Raw genomic sequence first — 22,567 nt, forward strand, 5'->3', positions numbered from 1 at the left:
TTAAAATTTGCGAAAAAATTAAAAATTTTCTTGAATACGAAAATAAAATCAATACGGTCGTCACTACATCATCCATTCACCAATAAAAATTTTGCTAAAAGAAAAGCTTGCTCAAAACATCTCGTATCAAAACGTAAAATCAGAGTATTAATATTTTCAGGCTTAAAATCTTAAAATAACGTGGGCGGTCCTCGGGTCTAGCCTCCCGCTCAATCCAAGCCTGCTCCTTGGTCCCCACCTCCTGTCTCCTCATAGACATCCTCACCTGCATCGATCAAATCTAGTGAGTCTAAAGACTCAACACGTATAAACTGAGAATAGCAAGTAATACATAATAAAATCGCATGCAACTTTAAAATAGAACATACATACTTGAAGCTTGGATTTGAAATGAGCTTGAACTTGCATACATACATAGACGTGCCATAACTTAAAAGCTTACATAAACATGCTTGCGTACTTGTTCATACTTAAACATACATGATTTCATTTTGCGTAGAGGATGTTTCAAAGCAAGTGACCCATACATAATAAACGCCTGATCAGACAAACCACAGTACTGGGCTGACAAGGACGTATCCACTGCCACATACATGAGATCCCCGTTCATAATTTAACGGGCTGGTTGTCCCCGTTCATAATTTAACGCTTTCCAACCACGATCTAACCCATTCATAATTTAACGGGGTGCAGAGGTCCTCAGCCACGTTCACCGACTTCCAAACCCATTCAATTTGGTCACAAGACATTTGGCATACATCAAAAACTTAAAATATTTTCTTGCACGTAAATATACTTACTTGGCGTTGAGGGATTTGTTGGACTTCGACTGGGGTCGTTGCTGCAACATACTAACGTGAATTCATAAACTTAACAGGTGTAACTTAGACGTAACAAACAAGCTTACTAACGAGTTCATACATTTCCCTAGGGCGTTCTAAAATTCCCGTGACTCGACATTATTAAACATTACACTAAACCAAGACATCAACCTCAAAGCATACCATAATATTTCCCAAAAACTCAAGTACACGGACCCCGTGCCCAGGTCTGGCTCCGGGTCCGTGTAGGTGCGGTGGACTGACTCGTGAAGAAAAGGGAAGGCACGGACCCCGTGCTGAGGTCCGGGTGGGGTCCGTGTAGGTGCGCAAAAGTGAAACTCGAGAAGAAGTGAGGACACGGACCCCGTGCTAGGGTCCGTCTAGGGGTCCGTGTAGGCTCGCAAGGATGACACCGTTAAAGAAACAAAGGCATGGACCCCGTGTCAGGGTCCGTGTATGGGTCCGTGTACCTACTGTGAACGCGAACTTACGAAAATTTCTGTACATGTTTTGCTTAACTTTCTAGACTCGATTGCACGGACTATGAATCGACACCCCGAGACCCATCCTAGCATGCTATAACATCAAACCAATTTCGTACAACATCCAAAGCAACGATGTTCAGCCTATGGCACATACAATTCAAAAACGTGGTAATTGACACAAACTCGATTCCTACGACTACTAAGGTGCTCGAGTACCTATCGACACTAAACAACATACAAAATACCAATCCAACATCATAATAATCATACCTAGACACAACAACGATCGACCGTCGATCCCCAACGAAGCCTGCAACAAATAAACTTCAAGAACTCATCAATATCATAATTTTCTTAAAACCCAGTTAGAGCAGTCCCACGAAAAATGCCATAACTCACTCAATGTTTATCCAAACATTTTGAATCTTATATCAAATCGAAGGTATAAAAAAGTTCTACATTTTTCGTGTTGAAAGCTATCTCAGATTCTTGACTGAAAAATCGCAGTAACTCAAAATACAGTGAAAAACGGGATTTTATATCTAAAAACTATTTCAATACGCATCGATAAATTTCCTGCTCAAACTACTACATTTCATACATGGATTTTACGCATAAAAATAACGCAACACATACTATGACATGATCGACGCAGAAAAGAGAGATTATACGTGCCTTTTGATGATAAACTTTACCGAAACGGCGATACCGAAGCGGAGAAAGAAGCGAGGTTGATCTGGAACGATGGTGGCTCGATTATCTTGAATTAAAATTGCCGAAAACTTGCTGGAAAATAAAGGGGAAGGGGGCGGCTGCTTCTTAGATGGAGAACCCTAGGTTTCCTATCTTTAAAAATCTGAAAACATGAATGTGTAGATGTGTTGTGTGTTTTAGTATGTGTAAAAATGTGTAAGTGTGTGTGAGTGTGTGTAACGTGTGTGTGTGTTTTTAATTAGGAGGAATTAGTGCTAAATTAACTAAATTAAATACTAATCAAAAGTTAACACACACTAATTTAATCAAACTCCCCATTTAAAATGCTTACACACTAATTTTAAAAGTTCCAAACTCTTAAATTACTAAATACATAAATAAGGCTTTAAATTGCTAAAACTAAATAAATTATTTAAAACGCCTCATTCTTGACTTAAAATAAAATGCCATCTTTTGAAATTGTCAAAAATCGTCACCGGGTCTTTTCCTCAATCCTGCCTCGGATAATCGCCTGAAACATGAAACTCGTAAAACATTTTAACGTGCATCACATAAACATGAATAATTTAAAATAATGTATTTTCATAAATTATGCATGGCTAAAACTCATTTAAAATTAATTAAACGATTTAATAATTAAACGAATGCATGGGTTATACGCGTACTGAATTCGGGCACTACAGTTCCTCCCCCACTTATATAAATTTCGTCCTCGAAATTAAATCTTACCAAACAACTCTGGGTAGCGAATCCTCATGTCCGCTTCTGACTCCCAAGTGGCCTCTTCCACCGATTGGTTCAGCCACTGGACTTTGACTAGCTTAGTCACTTTGTTCCGGAGTCTGCGCTCCTGTCTGTCTAGGATTTGAATCGGTCGCTCCCCATACGACAGGTCTGGAGCAAGCTGTAACGGCTCATAGCTCAGAATATGCGAAGGATTGGCTAGATATTTCCTCAGCATAGAGACGTGGAACACATTGTGTACCCCGGCCAGATTCGGCGGAAGGGCTACACGGTAAGCTATTGTCCCAACTCTGTCCAGAATCTCGAACGGTCCAATAAATCTCGGACTCAGCTTGCCTCTCTTCCCAAATCTCATTACACCCTTCATAGGTGCTACATTAACGAATACGTGATCACCAACGGCAAACTCGAGATCTCTCCTCCTCTTATCAGTATAGCTCTTCTGACGGCTTTGGGCAGTCTTCATTCTGTCACGAATCTTGACCACCACATCTGCAGTTTGCTGAACTATCTCTGGACCAAGATCTGATCTCTCAACAACTTCATCCCAATGAACTGGTGACCTGCACTTTCTTCCATACAAAGCCTCGTAGGGAGCCATACCTATAGATGATTGGAAAATGTTGTTGTAGGTAAACTCCACTAGAGGTATCTTAGACTCCCAAGTCCCCTGAAAATCAATCATACAGGCTCTCAGAAAGTCCTCTAAAATCTGAATCACTCGCTCAGACTGGCCATCTGTCTGCGGGTGAAATGCTGTACTGAACAGCAACTTTGTCCCCATGGCTGCATGTAAGCTCTTCCAGAAGGACGACGTAAACCTCGGGTCCCTGTCGGACACAATCGAAACTGAGAACCCATGTAAACGGACTATCTCTCTGATATAAAGCTCCGCGTACTGTGTCATGGAGAAAGTCGTCTTCACTAGCAAAAAGTGCGCTGACTTCGTGAATCGATCCACAATAACCCAAATGGCATTAAAGCCTCTGACTGATCTAGGCAATCCAACGACGAAGTCCATCGTGATGTTCTCCCATTTCCACTCTGGGATTGGGAGTGGCTTAAGCATCCGTGCTGGCCTCTGATGTTCAGCTTTCACTTGCTGACAAGTAAGACATTTTGATACAAATCTGCGGATGTCTCTCTTCATCCCCGGCCACCAATACAGAATCTGCAAGTCTTTGTACATTTTGGTACCTCCTGGGTGAATAGAATACGAAGATGCATGTGTCTCCGTCAGAATATCCTGTCTGATCGAATCAACACTAGGCACCCACATTCTACCTCTGTATCTCACAATACCATCTAACACTGTGTACAGTAGACTGCCCTTGGCTTCATCCTTCAGTCTCCATTTCTGCAACTGCTCATCTGAAGACTAGCATGTCCGGATACGGTCTAGCAGAGAAGACTGGACTGTCAGATTAGACAGCCTTGGTGCTCTGCCCTTATGGTAAACTTCCAAACCAAACCTCTGAATCTCAGACTGAAGAGATCTCTGCACTGATAACTGAGCTATGACTGCAACTTTCCTGCTCATGGCATCTGCCACAACATTGGCTTTTCCCGGATGGTAGCTAATCTCGCAATCATAGTCTTTCACCAGTTCCAACCACCGTCTCTGCCTCATGTTCAGCTCCTTCTGCGTGAAGAAATATTTCAGACTTTTGTGATCAGTGAAAATCTGACACTTCTCGCCATACAAGTAGTGTCTCCAAATCTTCAACGCAAAGACGACTGCGGCTAATTCAAGATCATGCTTCGGATAGTTTTTCTCATGCACTTTCAACTGTCTGGAAGCATAAGCTATAACCCGACCTTGCTGCATCAACACTGCGCCTAATCCGAGCTTAGATGCATCGGTATAAAGCACAAATTCACCCTGCCCTGTCGGCATGGCTAGCACTGGCGCCGAAATAAGAGCTTGCTTCAAAGTATCAAAGCTCTTCTGACATTCATCACTCCACACGAATTTAGCATTCTTCTTGATCAGTGAAGTGAGTGGCACTGCTATGGATGAAAATCCCCGAATGAACTTACGGTAGTAACCGGCTATACCCAGAAAACTGCGGATCTCTGATGCATTCTTTGGCTCAACCCATTCCTTAACGGCTGCTACCTTTGTAGGATCCACTTCAATACCACTGCTAGACACTATATGCCCCAAAAATGCTACTTTCTCCAACCAAAATTCGCACTTACTGAACTTCAAAAATAACTTGCGACTCTGCAAAACCTGCAACACTGTCCTCAAATGATGGCTATGCTCCTCATGGCTCTTCGAGTAAATGAGAATATCGTCAATGAATACTATGACGAACTGATCAAGGTAAGGCTGAAATACACGGTTCATGAGGTCCATGAAAATTGCTGGAGCATTCGTCAGTCCAAACGACATCACTAAGAACTCGTAATGCCCATACCTGGTTCTGAAGGCCGTCTTGTGAACGTCTGCATCCTTAACCTTCAACTGGTGATACCCAGATCGAAGATCTATCTTAGAGAACACTGTAGCTCCCTGCAACTGATCAAACAAGTCCTCGATTCTAGAAAGTGGGTATTTATTCTTTATCGTTACCTTGTTCAATTCTCGGTAATCGATGCACAGCCTCATACTCACATCCTTCTTCTTTACAAAAAGCACTGGTGCGCCCCAAGGCGAGCAACTAGGGCGAATAAATTCCTTGTCGAGAAGCTCCTGAATCTGCTTCTTGAGTTCTAACATTTCAGCTGGAGCTAATCGGTACGGTGCCTTAGAGATTGGCACAGTGCCTGGCATAAGATCGATTGCAAACTCCACCTCTCTCTCTGGTGGAAGACCTGTGACGCAATCAAAAAAGACGTCTGGGAATTCACTGACTATTGGCACGTCGGATAAAGATGGAGTGGGCACATCAGGCGCTGAAATAATACTGGCCAAGAAGGCCTGACACCCCTTGGAAATCAGCCTCCTCGCTTGCATGCACGAAATCATGCAAGGGAAACTTCTCCATCTGGCTGGCTCAAATATGAAATGTTCCATGCCCAGCGGCCTAACCAATACTGATCTTTTCTAGAAGTCAATCAGAACCCTGTTCTCTGTCAGCCAGTCCATTCCCAAAATAATGTCGAACTCTGGCATCGGCAGTAGAATCAAATCTGCATATACTAGATGGCCCTGCAATTCCAGATCGATATCTCTGATCACGCTGGTTGCTAACAGCTCTTCCCCGGATGGGACTGTCACCAAAAAATTCATGTCTAGGCCAATGGACTTAATGTCCAGATGATTAGCAAAAGTCTCCGAGATAAAGGAGTGAGTGGCTCCTGAATCTATCAGTGCCGTTGTGGCTAATCTCTTTATGAAAATATTCCCTGAGATGCGTTAGCACAACAAACTACATTATATCCCAAAAATTCTACCATAAACCTCATGTAACAAAAGACACCCACAATTCCAACTAAAACACTAGTATTCCCAATTAAAATTAAACATGCAAGGCAAAGAAATTAATACTGTACTGAATTAAATAAATTACCAGTCAAAAGGGTAGTGTCTGGATTCGCCTCTTGGGCATGCATGGCGAATACTCTCCCTTGGGTTGGCTGCTTCCAGTGTGGGCACTCTTTCAACATGTGGTCCGTAGCTCCACATTTAAAACATTTCCCGGACCCCATAAGCACTGACCGGGATGCTGGCGATTGCATTTCTGACACACTGGGAAATTACCGGGCATCTGAAGCGCCCCCTGCTGCTGGATATGACCCTTGCCTTTCGGCGGTCCCTGATAGGGTTTCTTTCCCGGTTTTCCCTGGTAAGGTTTCTTAAACTGAGGCCTCTGATGTTGTTGCTACTGCGGTGGAGCCTGATAGGGCCTCTTGCCCTGCCTGTCTGCCTCAATGTCCCGCTGGTCTTGTTCTGCCGCCAAAGCCCTAGAAACGGCAACTGCATATGTCTGGATTCGCCTCTTGGGCATGCATGGCGAATACTCTCCCTTGGGTTGGCTGCTTCCAGTGTGGGCACTCTTTCAACATGTGGTCCGTAGCTCCACATTTAAAACATTTCCCGGACCCCATAAGCACTGACCGGGATGCTGGCGATTGCATTTCTGACACACTGGGAAATTACCGGGCATCTGAAGCGCCCCCTGCTGCTGGATAGGACCCTTGCCTTTCGGCGGTCCCTGATAGGGTTTCTTTCCCGGTTTTCCCTGGTAAGGTTTCTTAAATTGAGGCCTCTGATGTTGTTGCTACTGCGGTGGAGCCTGATAGGGCCTCTTGCCCTGCCTGTCTGCCTCAATGTCCCGCTGGTCTTGTTCTGCCGCCAAAGCCCTAGAAACGGCAACTGCATATGTAGTAGGGCCAGCTACCCTCACATCATGGCGCAAGATCGGCCGCAAACCATCCATAAAATGCCTCAGCTTACTCTGGGCATCATTAGCTATCGGGGGTACGAAATGACACCCCCTCTCAAACTTCCTCACAATGTCTGCCACGCTTCTATCCCCCTGCCTCAGTGTCATAAATTCCCTGGTCATGCGGGAGCGTACTTCCTCAGTGAAGTACTTGGCAAAGAACGCTTCCTTGAATCCAGTCGAAGACAGAGTCGGCAAATTAATTGCCACCGACGCACTGTCCCACCAACGTCTGGCATCGCCTGCTAAAAGGAATATGGCACAACGGACTCGGTCTGAATCCTGCAGCTCCATGTAGTCAAAAATCACTTCGATGGACTTAACCCATCCCTCTGCCACTATCGGGTCAGTAAATCCCGAAAACTCCTTAGGATTCATCCTCTCGAACCTCTCATACACCGCCTCTGGTCTGGGCCTTGCCCTTCATTCGCTGCAGCCTGGTTCCCCGTAAACTGAGCGAAGAACTGCGTCATACCTGCAAGCATCTGTGCCTACATGTCTGGAGGTGGGAGTGGAGGTGGAGGAGCGTCTCTCCTCTCCTCCCGAGCTTCTCTATCCTCGTCCCTTGCTTCACGATCAACCACACGTCTAGGAGGCATACTGTTCCAATAATTTACCCAACACGTAAACCCAATATGCATGGACATGGTATAAATGACATCAGATGCACGTACTACAACTTGAAAATATGCACATGCTGAAATCAGAACTTAATACTTTCTACATAGCATTAATTTGAAACTTTAAAACTTACAGACTTGAGGTGTGACTTCGTGAGCTTCTTGCAACTGGCAGTAGACATAACCCTTTACAAGAACACCGCTCTGATACCAACTTTGACGTACCGTACTTTTTACTACTTAAAATTTGCGGAAAAATTAAAAATTTTCTTGAATACGAAAATAAAATCAATACGGTCGTCACTACATCATCCATTCACCAATAAAAATTTTGCTAAAAGAAAAGCTTGCTCAAAACATCTCGTATCAAAACGTAAAATCAGAGTATTAATATTTTCATGCTTAAAATCTTAAAATAACGTGGGCGGTCCTTGGGTCTAGCGTCCCGCTCAGTCCAAGCTTGCTACTTGGTCCCCACCTCCTGTCTCCTCATAGACATCCTCACCTGCATCGATCAAGTCTAGTGAGTCTAAAGACTCAACACGTATAAACTGCGAATAGCAAGTAATACATAATAAAATCGCATGCAACTTTAAAATAGAACATACATACTTGAAGCTTGGATTTTAAATGAGCTTGAACTTGTATACATACATAGACGTGCCATAACTTAAAAGCTTACATAAACATGCTTGCGTACTTGTTCATACTTAAACATACATGACTTCATTTTGCGTAGAGGATGTTTCAAAGCAAGTGACCCATACATAATAAACGCCTGATCAGACAAACCACAGTATTGGGCTGACAGGGACGTATCCACTGCCACATACATGAGATCCCCGTTCATAATTTAACGGGCTGGTTGGTCCCCGTTCATAATTTAATGCTTTCCAACCACGATCTAACTCGTTCATAATTTAATGGGGTGGAGAGGTCCTCGGCCACATTCACCGACTTCCAAACGCATTCAATTTGATCACAAGACATTTAGCATACCTCGAAAATATAAAATATTTTCTTGCACGTCAACATACTTACTTGGCGTTGAGGGATTCGTTGGACTTCGATCGGGGTCGTTGCTGCAACATACTAACGTGAATTCATAAACTTAACGGGTGTAACTTAGACGTAACAAACAAGCTTACTCACGAGTTCATACATTTCCCTAGGGCGTTCTAAAATTCCCGTGACTCGACATTATTAAACATTACACTAAACCAAGACATCAACCTCAAAGCATACCATAATATTTCCCAAAAACTCAAGTACACGGACCCCGTGCCCAAGTCCGTGTAGGTCCGGTGGAATGACTCGTGAAGAAAAGGGAAGGCACGGACCCCGTGCTGAGGTCCAGGTGGGGGTCCGTGTAGGTGCGTAAAAGTGAAACTCGGGAAGAAGTGAGGACACGGACCCCGTGCTAGGGTCCGTCTAGGGATCCGTGTAGGCTCGCAAGGATGACACCGTGAAAGAAACAAAGGCACGGACCCCGTGTCAGGGTCCGTGTATGGGTCCGTGTACCTACTATGAACGCGAACTTACGAAAGTTTTTGTACATGTTTTGCTTAACTTTCTAGACTCGATTGCACGGACTATGAATCGACACCCCGAGACCCATCCTAGCATGCTATAACATCAAACCAATTTCGTACAACATCCAAAGCAACGATGTTCACCCTATGGCACATACAATTCAAAAACGTGGTAATTGACACCAACTCGATTCCTACGACTACTAAGGTGCTCGAGTACCTATCGACACTAAACGACATACAAAATACCAACTCAACATCATAATAATCATACATAGACGCAACAACGATCGCCCGTCGATCCACAACGAAGCCTGCAACAAATAAACTTCAAGAACTCATCAATATCCTAATTTTTTGAAAATGCAGTTTGAGCAGTCCCACGAAAAATGCCATAACTCACTCAATGTTTATCCAAAAATTTTGAATCTTATATCAAATCGAAGGTATCGAAAAGTTCTACATTTTTCATGTTGAAAGCTATCTCAGATTCTTGACTGAAAAATCGCAGTAACTCAAAATACAGTGAAAAACGGGATTTTATATCTAAAAACTATTTCAATACGCATCGATAAATTTCCTGCTCAAACTACTACACATCATACATGGATTTTTTGCATAAAAACAATGCAACACATACTATGACATGATCGACGCAGAAAAGAGAGATTATACGTGCCTTTTGATGATAAACTTTACCGAAACGGCGATACCGAAGCGGAGAAAGAAGCGAGGTTGATCTGGAACGATGGTGGCTCGATTATCTTGAATTAAAATTGCCGAAAACTTGCTGGAAAATAAAGGGGAAGGGGGCGGCTGCTTCTTAGATGGAGAACCCTAGGTTTCCTATCTTTAAAAATCTGAAAACATGAATGTGTAGATGTGTTGTGTGTTTTAGTACGTGTAAAAACATGTAAGTGTGTGTGAGTGTGTGTAACGTGTGTGTGTGTGTTTTTAATTAGGAGGAATTAGTGCTAAATTAACTAAATTAAATACTAATCAAAAGTTAACACACACTAATTTAATCAAACTCCTCATTTAAAATGCTTACACACTAATTTTAAAAGTTCCAAACTCTTAAATTACTAAATACATAAATAAGGCTTTAAATTGCTAAAACTAAATAAATTATTTAAAACCCCTTATCCTTGACTTAAAATAAAATACCATCTTTTGAAATTGCCAAAAATCGTCACCGGGTCTTTTCCTCAATCCTGCCTCGGATAATCGCCTGAAACATGAAACTCGTAAAACATTTTAACGTGCATCATATAAACATGAATAATTTAAAATAATGTATTTTCATAAATTATGCATGGCTAAAACTCATTTAAAATTAATTAAACGATTTAATAATTAAACGAATGCATGGGTTATACGCGTACTGAATGATGAATAGAAAATCCAAATCCCGCACAAATATGGCACGCTAGACTAGATCATATTTCCCAAAGAATGATGAATAAGCTAGTGGGAGAAGGCCTGTTTGACTTGTCAGACATAAATTCTCTACCTACCTGTGAGTCATGTCTAAAAGAAAAAATGACTAAAACTCCATTCAATGGAAACATAGAATGTGCACATGGTCTACTGAATTTGATCCACACGGACGTTTGTGGCCCACTAAGTGTTAGCCCAAAATTTGGGCATTCCTACTTCATTACCTTTACTCATGACCATTTGAGGTATGGGTACGTTTATTTGATGAAACACAAATCTAAAGCATTTGAAAAGTTCAAAGAGTTCAGATCTGAAGTAGAAAACCAGCTAGAAAGAAGTATTAAGGCACTTTGATCAGATCGAGGTGGAGAATACTTAAGTGCTGAATTTTTGGGTTATTTAAAAGAGAATGAGATTCTCTCACAGTGGATTCCACCAGCAACACCACATTTGAATGATGTTTCTGAACGTCGAAATCGAACCTTGATGGACATGGTTCGATCCATGATGGGATTCATTGAATTGCCTATATCGTTTTGGGGCTTTGCGCTTGAAACTGCGGCAATGTTGTTGAATAATGTCCATAATAAAGCAGCGGATAAAATACCATATGAGATATGGATGGGAAAAACTTCCAAACATTCTTACATGAGAATATGAGGATGTCCTGCTTACGTGAAGCAGACAGTGGAAGACAAATTGGATAGTAGATCCACTTTGTGCTATTTTGTAGGATATCCAAAGAATTCTGTTGGATATTATTTCTATCATCTGAATGAAGCAAAAGTGTTTGTTTCAAATAATGCCACCTTTTTGGCAAAAAAATTTCTATTAGATAGAAAAGGCAAGATGATAGAACTTGAAGAAATTTAAGATACTCCCTCAACTATAGAAGTTGAACCCATTTCTCAACAACCAGTAGTTGAAGTACAAGCTCCTAGAAGGTCTGATAGGGTTATTAGACCACCTGCAAGATATACGCTTCTTCATGAACAAAGCCATGGTGAGCATTGTGTTGGATGTGATCCAATGAATTTCAAAGAAGCAATATCTGATACTGATTCAACCAAATGGCTTGAAGCCATGCAGTCTGAAATGGACTCTATGTATTCAAACAAAATCTAGACATTGGTGGATCTACCCGAGGGAATCGTTCCAATAGGATGCCAATGGATCTACAAAAGAAAGCTTGGGGCGGATGAGAAGGTAGTGACCTTCAAAGCAAGACTGGTTGCAAAAGGTTATACTCAAAGGCAAGGAATTGACTATGAGGAAACTTTTTCACCAGTTGCTATGTTTAAGTCCATTAGAATACTACTGGCCATAGCAGCATGGTATGACTATGAGATATGACAAATGGATGTAAAGACTGCATTCCTCAATGGATACATCAAAGAAAAAATTTATATGTCTCAACCCGAGGGATACACATCAGTAGGAAGTGAGCATAAGGTATGGAAACTTCAGAGATCAGTATACGGTCTCAAGCAGGCATCAAGGAGTTGGAACCTCATATTTGATAGCACTATCAAAGAGTTTGGTTTTGCCAAGAATCTTGAGGAACCATGCGTGTACAAGAAAGTTAGCGGGAGTGCAGTGACATTCCTAGTACTTTATGTTGATGAAATCCTCCTCATTGGGAATGATGTAGGATCACTGCAATCGACTAAAGTATGGTTAGCAAGTAAATTCTCCATGAAAGACATGGGTGGAGCATCCTATGTATTGGGAATACAAATCTATAGAGACAGATAAAAAAGGATGCTAGGACTCACCCAAGCCACTTATATCGATACCATTATGAAGCGATTCTCTATGGAAGAGTCCAAGAGAGGATACTTACCAATGTGTCATGATGTTACTCTATCTAAATCTATGTGTCCCAAAACTGATGAAGAGATAGAGATGATGACACGTATTTCATATGCGTCAGCCATTGGTAGTATCATGTATGGTATGATATCGACACGTCCCGATGTTGCTTACGCTCTGAGTGTTGCAAGCAGATATCAGGCGAACCCTGGTCCAATGCATTGGAAGGCCGTGAAAGATATTCTTAATTACTTGAGAAGAATTAAGAACTTGTTCATGGTCTATGGGGGTGGAGAATTAAAATTGGAAGGCTACACTGATTCTAACTTCCAATGTGATATAGATGATTCGAAATCGACCTTTGGTTTTGTATTCGTGCTTAATAGTGCGGCTATCTCTTGGAAAAGTTCCAAGCAAGACACCGTTGCGGATTCCACCACTGAAGCTGAGTACATTGCTGCATCTGCCACAGCCAAAGAGGCTGTTTGAATGAGGAATTTTGTCCAAGAGTTTGGCGTTATTCCTAATGGAGTTGATCCAGTCTCGGTGTACTGCGACAGTACTGGTGTCGTTGAGCAAGCAAAGGAACCAAGGTCTCATCAGCGATCCAAACACGTACTGAGGAAGTTCCACATCATCCGGGATATCGTGGGAAGAGGTGATATATCAGTCGAAAGAGTCTTCTATGCAGATAATGTTGCTGATCAACTTACAAAGCCCTTGCCAGGACCATTGTTTGAAAAGTATCGCGAAGCAATGGGATTAAAGTTTATAGGTAGTTCGCTCTAGGACAAGTGGAAGATTGATAGAGTAGATGCCCTACCAGCCAACTGTTGGCTAGGGATTTTATTGACTCTGTTGTAATAAACAATCTTTATTTTAATATAATTCATTATTTCATGGTTTGTTATTTTTTATCTGTATACCCATGTTATAAAACATAGATAAAGACCTTGATTATACTTTAATACAAATGAATCGTAATTCGATGTTGAAACTCGTTTGTAAACACTGTATGATCTAAATTCATTCCTAGTCGATTCAGCCGCCTAAAACATGGATAAAGGTCGCTTGAGCTCGAGACTAGCATCTGTGATGTTGTGTACTGCGTTTCTTGTTGAGGGCATAGAGATATCCAACATGCAGATGGGTAGTCATATGATGATTATACCGAATAACCCTCCCTCGGACTTTCCAAAAGGTTATCATTCATCGAGAGGATAAGTCCGTGGTTATGATTGTACACCATTAATCCTTACGATTCGGGACAACACTGAGGCTCTATATGCTAGGGCTGTGCTTTGACTCGTTTACCATCCCCAGGAGAGTCATCAGGTGGCGAGGTTGGGTAGAGTTGCGACACATATAGGAGCCAGTGCATTGTAGTCGGGGATTCACCGCTCACCTATGAGTGTGGATATCCTATGTGATCTGATGAAATAATAGTGCGTGGAATCTTTGGCCAGAGTATGAGATGTACGTTAGAGAAAGAATTATCCAATAGTACATGTGATGCCAATATTTATATGTATCACATAGTTATCGAATTATTATGCAACCCTCGATGAACCATTGGTTGCAGATTCGATCGGGATATATGAGATGAAGGGACCATACTGTATGTTAATCATAATCGACTGATTCTTGTAGGCACTATCGTGATACCTAAGGGATCATAGGACGATACTACTAGACGCTCTTACCATGATCCGATGGGTGCAATCAAAATGAGTTCTGACATTCTTGATCAATGTGTGGATGAAAAGAATGAGGCTAACTAGGAGGAGCCCGAATAAGAATAAATGTTATTCTGAATCATAAAGATTTGTGAACGCACGGCTAGCTGTATCCCTGAACCATTGAGGATCACACAAGCACTGGATCATTTGTTCCCATTGAGAGAATAAATTCAAGAAGTTGAATTTATATTATGATATAGTAAATTCAAGGAGTTGAATTTATGATAATTAAATTTTGAGAGAATAAATTCAAGGAGTTGAATTTATAAAATTTGATAATTTTATTTATTAAACTCAAAATTGAGTTTATTAAATATTAAATTTTTGAGGTGATAAAATTCAAGAAGTTGAATTTATAATTTAAACAATAAATTCAAATGTTGAATTGATAATGGATTTAATTTATTAACCTCAAAAGTTGAATTTAATAAATATTAAATTAAAATTGGTTGGAAGTATGTTTAATGGGCTTGTAAGAGTACAAGTCCAACATACTAAATAATTAAAGTTCTTAATGACTTTGATTAATTAATTAAACTAGTTGGGCTAGCCCAATTAATTAATTAATTAAGCCCATTAATTTTAATTATATGTATCAAGGTCATGGCTTAATTATAAATAGGAGTAATCAAGCCATAACCCTGGTCTCCAACCACACAATTTTCGAAAATTTGGCCTCACTTCTCCTCAAATTTTGGGCCCTCTCCTTTTGGAAAGAGGGTTGAGCCGTCTATCTTATTTTTCTTTCCAACGTTAAAACTTCTTCTAAATTTTCTAGTGCAATTTGGAAGAGGAACAAATCATCTAGTCGTGGACCTGATTAGAAGAATACACAAAGGAGATCTGAAGAAAGTTCGTAGGGAATTCATCAAGAGCTATCTCCGCTAACCCCAGAATAGTTGGAGCCTAGTGATCTATTCACCAAAGTTATAACGATTTATTTCCTATGAATGTTTAATTGTAAAAACCATATGAGTGTCCAAAAGGATCTTGAAAGTCAAGATCTAAAATTTTTTTAAACTTCCGCTGTGTTTAGGCAAGTAGAAAACCGAGATCCAACATTCTCCTCATAGTTCTGCTAGTAACATGTTGCATTTTGCTCTACTGCATGATAAGGAAATGAAAATTGGCTAAAGAAGCCGAGAAGGATCTGGCGGTGGGACGAGCAGCTGTTGCCAAGGGTGAAAAGGGTATTCCACCTACTGCTAGTGAAGTTGAAGCGACTGAAGAAACAGGAGGGAAGCTTGTGCATTTTGATGGATCAAGGGTTTTTAGTGCAGATGATCTTTTGTGTGCTACCGCCGAAATAATGGGCAAAAGCACTTACGGAACAGTGTATAAGGCTACAATGGAGGAAGGGATTCAAGTTGTGGTCAAACTGTTGAGAGAAAAGATAACTAAGGGCCCAAGGGAATTTGAAACTGAAGCTAATGTCCTTGGAAAGATTGGACATCCTAATCTCCTTGCTCTTAGAGCTTATTATTTAGGTCCAAAAAGAGAGAAATTGTTAGTTTTTGACTACATGCCTAAAAGAAGTCTTGCAACTTTTCTTCATGGTGAGCTAATAAATTTTTACTCAAAATCTTGATGCATAGTTTCATTTGTCCCCATTTATTAATTATTGCCTTCTGCTGTAGCTCGCGCCCCGAATTCACCTGTCTTCTGGTGGACAAGAATGAAGATATTGAAAGGAACGGCAAGAGGGCTACTCTATCTTCACCATTCTTGATGAACATACAAATGCAAAAATTGCTTAATTCGGCATTTCTCGATTAATAAATGCCTCGGCAAACTCAAGTGTGATAGCTGCTGCGGGGGAGCTGGTTACCAAGCACCTGAGCTTTCAAAGCTCAAGAAAGCTACAGCAAAGACTGATGTCTTCAGCTTAGGAGTGATCTTGTTAGAACTTAACCGGGAAATCCCTGGGGGAGGCCGTGAATGGTGTGGATTTGCCTCAATGGGTGGCATCAGTCGTGAAAGAAGAGTGGACTAATGAAGTTTTTGATCTTCAGTTGATGAGAGATACATCAGTGATCGGTGATGAGTTGTTGAATGCTTTGAAACTGGCATTGCATTGTGTGGATCCCTTGCCGTCGGCTCGACTCGAGGCAAATCAGATTTTGCAGCAACTGGAGGAAACAACTACAAGTTCCGGTGATGATGGTGGAGTAGCAGTATCACCTAGCGATTGAAGAACTTAACAAGGAATCTAGAAGAGATGTAGATTTGTTGTATTCTGCCTCTTATTCTTTCATTCTTACAATTTTTGTGATCTGAATTTCTTTTTTTTTTTTTAAATCAAGTATAGTAATATTGTTGAAAATAAGAGATTGAATGTTGAAAATAAGAGTTGTAAATATTGAAAATTAGTGTGTGATGATGCATTTATTTTTGGATTATTTCCAAAGAAATATATAAATAGGTCTCTCAATTTGTGAAGAAAAACACAATTGAGTAGAGAAAATTTTATGAAAGTGAGTTTAATATATTTTGTGAGTTTGAGATTTTTACTTTTGAACTTAAATTTTTACTTTTAACACGTTATCAGCACGATACTCGAAGGATCAACATATTTTTCCAAGCTCCAAAATACGAGAAAAAAGTAACAATATTCAAAAGTTAGAATATTTATTTTACTGTTTATTTATTTTTATTGTATATATATTTAATATATAATATCATTTTATTTTATAAAGGGAGTCTATGACAGCTCATTATAATAACGTGATGTGATTATATTATTACATTGCTTATATAATTTTATTGTGATAATGTTTATTTATTGTATATATATTTGAATAATATCGTGTTATTATATAAAAGAAGTTTATGACACCTCATTATAATAATGTGATGTGATTATTTCACTGTTTATATATTTTTATTGTGTTATATAATATTTATATATTTGTATAATATCACAGTATTATATAAAAAGAGTCCCTGAAATCTCATTATAATATTGTGATGTGATATACATAATTATTTAAACATGATTAATATTATATACATCATATTATTACCATAAAATTTACATATACATATATTTATTTTTTTAATATTTTTTAACGGTCATAAACGGCTAGTTTTTACCCTACAAATATGATTTTACAAACACATTTAATCACTACAAACTTACTCTTCCTCCCTAAAAATTTTATTCATCAAAATTTTCGAAGATGAAGAAGATGGTTCTTTCAAGATTATTTTGTATAATTATTTTGGTTATTATACTCATTAGTATTGTATTTATCGAAGAATATCCATCTCGTGTTTTTTCTTTATTTTTAAGAATGCTTGTACTTATATTTATCTGTTACTTTTTATTACCATATTAATAGATTTAGAACTTAACTAATAAAATGTATTGTTATTTTTTAGTACCACCATGTCAAATTTGGCAAAACTCGAATTTGTTGCTCTCGACATTACGGGAAAAATTATATGTCATAGACTCTCGATGTAAAAATGCATCTTGAGTCATTGGGTCTAAGTGAGACCATTAAAGAAAATGGTATCTCATCATCACCATAAAAAGCAAAATGTACGTATAATATTTTTGCGTCGACATCTTGATGAAGGATTAAAATGTGAATATCTAATTGAAAAAGATCTCATAGTTTTATGGAATAGATTGAAGAAAGATTTTAACATATAAGGGAAGTTATACTTCCAACCACCCGTGATGAATGGAGTACGTTAAGATTCCAAGATTTTAAGAAAGTCAGTGATTACAATTCAGCGATGTATCGAATAATCTCGTAATTAAAATTTTATAGACATGAGGTTACGGAATCGAAAATGCTTGAAAAAATATTTTTCACTTTTCATGCATCAAATATAACTCTACAACAACAATACAGAGTGTGGATTTGCGAGATATTCTGAACTTATCACATGTCTTCTTGTGGCGAAAAAGAACAACGAGCTGCTGATGAGAAATCATCTGTCTCGATCCAATGGATCAACTGCATTTCCAGAAGTAAAAGTTGTAAGTATAAATAATTTAAACCTGGAAACCAAAATCAAAGTCAAAGACAAGGTTTTGGTCGAGGTCGAAATCGAGGCCGTGGTCGTGGTCGTGGACATGGTTTTGAAAACAATAGAGATAGTTACTACTATAACTCATCTCAAAAGGGCGTCACGAACCACCCACTGAAAAAGCATAATGAGAACATGAGTGTTAATGAAAATTACTCAAAATGATTTGAAAGTTCTTATTTTAGATGCGGCACTCCAGGACATTGGCCTCGTATTTGTCGAGCCCCCGAGCACCTTTCTAAGCTCTTTAAAGAATCGATAAAGGGAAAAGAAAAAGAGATAAATTTCACTGAATGCAGTGACCGTTTGAGTGATTCAACTCATTTCGATGCTGCAGATTTTCTGGATTTCTTTGAAACTGATAAATATATTGGTGGAATAGAAATATAAAATATTTTATTTTTCATGTACTTCTATGCTAATGTTTTATTGTATACTTATGATATGCATTATATTTTTTTTAATAAATTACATATATATTATCAGTAATTTTTTTCATTGCATAATTTTTTTGAAGTTCAAATATGAAAAATGCTATGAATAAAGATAAACATGGAACTAATTTCATGGAAGTTTGCATACCTAATAGTGATAGAACGCACACTATTCTCCGAGATAAAATATATTTCTTGGAACTAAAACCAATAAAAACAATGATGAATACAATATCAGGTCATGTGGACTTGATTAAAGGTTGTGGTAAAACACATTTTTTGTTACCTAATAGTACAAAATTTCTGATAAATGATACTTTATATTCATCACAATCAACAAGAAATTTTTTGAGTTTTAATGACATATATTCTCTTGGGTATAATACTCAGACAATAAATGAAGTAAATGAGAAATATATGTGTCTTACCGCATATAAAGCAAAAAAAAAATATGTAGTTGAAAAACTACCAATGCTCCCTACAGGATTGTATTGTACATATATAAGTCCAATTGAATCAAACATGGTAGTTGATAATTCTTCAATATTATTCAATTGACATGATCGATTAGCACATCCTGGTTCAACAATTATGCGAATAATTATAGAAAATACACATAGCCATCCGCTGAATGACCAGAAGATCTTTCAAAGTAATAAGTTTTAATGCAAAGCATGTTCTCTTGGAAAACTTATTATAAGACCATCACAAGCTAAAATCCAAACTAAATCACCTACATTTCTTGAACGTATTCATTGTGATATTTGTGGGCCAATTCATCCACCATGTGGACCATTTAGATATTTTATGGTATTGATCGATGTCTCCAGCAGATGGTCACATGTATGTTTATTATCAATTCGGAATATGACATTTTCAAGATTACTTGCTCAAATAATAAAATTGCGGAATCAATTTCTCGATCATACAATCAAGAAAATTAGATTTGATAATGCTGGTGACTTTACTTCCCAGACTTTAAATGATTGTTGTATTTCAATGAGAATCACTTTTAGCATCATGTTGCTCATGTACATACACAAAATGTATTAGCTGAATAATTGATTAAACGTCTACAACTGATTGCTAGACCAATGATTACGAAAACAAAACTCCCTGTTTCTATATCGGGACAAACAATTTTACATGTTGATGCATTAATTCGCATCAGACCAAGTGCATATCATAAATACTCCCCATTGCAGCTTGCCTTTGGTAAAGAACCAGACATTTCTCATCTGAGAATTTTTGGATGTATGGTATATGTTTCTATTGCACCACCTCAACGAACAAAAATGGGACCTCAAAGAAAGATCGGAATTTATATCGGTTATGATAGCCTATCAATCATTCAATATCTTGAACCTCATACAGACGACGTATTTACAGCATGTTTTGCTGATTGTCATTTCAATGAGGAAATCTTCCCAATGTTAGGGGGATAAAAGAAACATATCTAAAAGAAAATTACTTGGTATACACCATCATTTTTACATATGAATCCAAGAACTAAACAATGTGAAAATTATGTACAACAAATTGTGCACTTGCAAAGAATAACAAATCAAATACCAGATGCATTTGCAGATATAAAAGGGGTAATTAAATCATATATACATGATGTAAATGCCCTTTCTCGAATTGAAATTTCAAAAAATCAAATTGAAGACACCCATGATGTCATTAAACGCTTGAAGCATGGAAGGTTAATCGGTTCCAAGGATAAAAATCAATCAAAAAGAAAAAGCATAGAGAAACACGATGATCACAAAATAGAGAATGATATTCCAGCAGAAATACATGATGATGAAAATGTTATGTTAGAACCTCAAACTGACGAGAATTGTGAAATATCTATCAATTATATTAATATTGAAAAAATATGGAACCTATAAAAGAAATTGATGAGATATTTTCTTACAATGTGGCATTTTACATCATAAATAACAATTAAGATCATGAACCAAAATCTTTTGGTAAATGTAAAAATCGACAGGACTTGATAAAATGGAAAGACGACATCCTGGTTGAATTGGATTCGCTAAATAAACGTAATTTTTTTAAACCTATAGTCCTTACACCTAAAGGTGTAAAATCTATTGTGTACAAATGGGTTTTTATTCGAAGAAAAATGAGAATGAAATAGTAAGATATAAAGCTCGACTTGTTACACAAGGTTTTTCTCTAAGGCCTAGAATTGATTATGAAGAAACATATTCTCATGTTATGGATGCAATGACGTTTCAATATTTTATTAGTTTGACAGTATCTGAAAATTTAGAAGTGCATCTTATGGATTTTGTCACAGCTTACTTATACGGATCACTTGATAGTAATAAATATATGAAAATCTCTGAAGGATTTAAGATGCCTGAAGAACAAAGTTCAAAACCCAGAGAATGTTATTCTATGAAATTGCAAAGATCATTATATGAGTTAAAGCAATCTGGTCGAATGTGGTATAATCGGCTAAGTGAACACTTAATGAAAAGGGATATGTAAACAATTCAATATGCCTTTGCGTTTTCATTAAGAAAACAACATCCGGATGCATAATTATTGATGTATATGATGATGATTTAAATATCATTTGAACTAATAAGGAAATTCAAGAAGTTGTGTTGCACTTGAATGAAGAATTTGAAATGAAGTACCTCAAAAATACAAAGTATTGTCTTGGTTTGCAAATTGAACAAAAAGTGTAAGATCCAAATTAAGACGACATAATCCAACTGCATGCAAATTTAGGAAATATGAAAAATGGTTAAATAATTGATTTTAATTACTAAATTGATTATGTGATATGTTTATATGTTGTTTTAGTAGTTTTTCTGCGTACGTGCATTAAAATTTATTTTAAGGGTTATTCTAGTTGCGTTGAGGAACGGAGACCGAGGACTGAAAAATGGAAATGTTTTTATTAAATAATTGTTTTTGATTATTTAAAATATGGTTGATGCTTTTTCTTATTTTTGAAAAAAAATAAAGAGTTTGGAGATGATTTTATACGCCAAGACGTAAATTTTTATCGGTGTTGGATTTTAAACAAAAATACGAACGTCTTAGCAACCCGGCTAATAAATTCACAAATTTTATTTAGCAAAATAATTAGTAATTGCACTAAGGGGCTTAATAGGCCTAATTAACTCTCGTAATAGGCCTAAGCTTGGTTAGTGTTTTAATTAACTATATAATATACAAAACTTACCCCATATGATTAGTGTTTTAATTAACTATATAATATACAAAACCTACCCCATAACCATACCATTCACACGCTCACGTCCCCAACAAACACAAAATTCTCTCCCAACATATTACACGGCACACAAGGAGAATTAAGGGAAAAGTTTCGAAAACTTTAAAGGATTTCAAACCAAGGTCGTTCATCGTCATTCTTCGCAATCGTCAACGTATAATCCTGCGTTAAAAACTCAAAGACACGCGATATTCTTTCCTTTAATCATCTATCACACCATAGTATTTATTTAATTGTGTTTTGCATGAAAGTCTAGTGACATCATGCCATATTTTTGTATATCATTCATAAGTGATTTTTAAGGCTTGATTTTTCATCCAAAAACATGTTTTATATGTACCTAAAGGGCTGCCATGAATTAGGATGTTATGGGGCATGTTTTACACGAGTTTTAAGGTCCTAAGAACACACACAACATGCTGCAAACATGAACAAAAACAAGCTGGAACCACTTTTCTGTCATGTTGATCAAGGGGCTCGGTTTATGGGATTTGATACTTGGCTTGGGCTTTGGCTGGACTAGGGCTTGGCT

General features: G+C 38.2%; 1 pseudogene; it reads left to right on the plus strand.

Annotated features, from left to right (window-relative positions):
• The first annotated feature begins 9,087 nt into the window (after positions 1 to 9,087).
• LOC142550160 (putative leucine-rich repeat receptor-like protein kinase IMK3) lies at positions 9,088 to 16,493 on the plus strand (annotated as a pseudogene).
• The last annotated feature ends 6,074 nt before the right edge of the window (positions 16,494 to 22,567 follow it).

Source organism: Primulina tabacum, chromosome 6 (assembly GCF_025594145.1).
Source record: "Primulina tabacum isolate GXHZ01 chromosome 6, ASM2559414v2, whole genome shotgun sequence".
Taxonomy (NCBI): Eukaryota; Viridiplantae; Streptophyta; class Magnoliopsida; order Lamiales; family Gesneriaceae; genus Primulina; species Primulina tabacum.